Source organism: Triticum dicoccoides, chromosome 2B (genome assembly GCF_002162155.2).
Source record: "Triticum dicoccoides isolate Atlit2015 ecotype Zavitan chromosome 2B, WEW_v2.0, whole genome shotgun sequence".
Lineage (NCBI taxonomy): Eukaryota > Viridiplantae > Streptophyta > Magnoliopsida > Poales > Poaceae > Triticum > Triticum dicoccoides.
Genome location: NC_041383.1, coordinates 723720923 through 723721849, shown reverse-complemented (window position 1 = coordinate 723721849; position 927 = coordinate 723720923).

The following is a 927-nucleotide window of genomic DNA, read 5'->3' as shown; positions in this document are numbered from 1 at the left end:
CCGATTTGAGCTCAGATGCCACCCATTGGGGAGGTGGGCATCGGACCACGACGGCAGGGTGCCGGTCTCCCGGTACAAGCGACATACGCAGTACGAGCGCATGGGGACGTCCGAGACATACAATTCTTTTTTCTTTTGTGCCTCTCTTTTTGCTAAAATAATTTGCCTCATTTTCTAGCCAGCTCCACCTCTGTAAGGTAATCTTGAACTTGTATGTCTTTGTCGCAAAAGAAAAAAGAATTGAAAAGACCGGGCCTGGCCCAGACTTGACCAACCCACCGACTCGATCTCTTTGCCTAAAAAGAAACCCGACTTGATCTCTTTATATATATAGACCGGGACGACACCGCCGCCGCCGCACCAATCCCAATCCTCAAGCAAACCTCCAAAACCCATCAACCGACGGCCGGCACCAGGAGCGGTCGGCGGAAGGGGCGCTTAGCCGGCGCGCACATGTCGGCGGCCGGCGATGACAAGCGTTGTGGCACCAAAAGAAAGGCCGCCGGCTCCGGCGAGGCGGCGCCGGCCGACGTCGCGACGCTGCGGCAGGCGATCATGGCGCATCTGCTAACCTTCCCCGAGGCGGCGGCGCTGGACGCACGGCAGCTGGACGAGGCAGCCGACAGGATCGTCAGGGAGTCGGACCCCTCCACCGCGACCCCGACCGGCGAAGGCATGGTTCGCTACGACGACAAACGCATCAGCTCAGCCTTCAACCTGGGCAGCTGGCTGGAGCTCCACGCCGCCGAGGACCTCCCGCCCAACGGGGAGTTCCCGCCAGGGTGGCTCGACGAGCGGAGGCGGATGCTGGACGAGGAGATGCGGCCGGAGAAGAGGGGCGAGCCCAACCACTCGCGATTCCACCTAGCCAAGATGCGCGTCGACTTGCTCACCAAGGGCTACGTCGAGTTCCCCAAGCCGTACGTC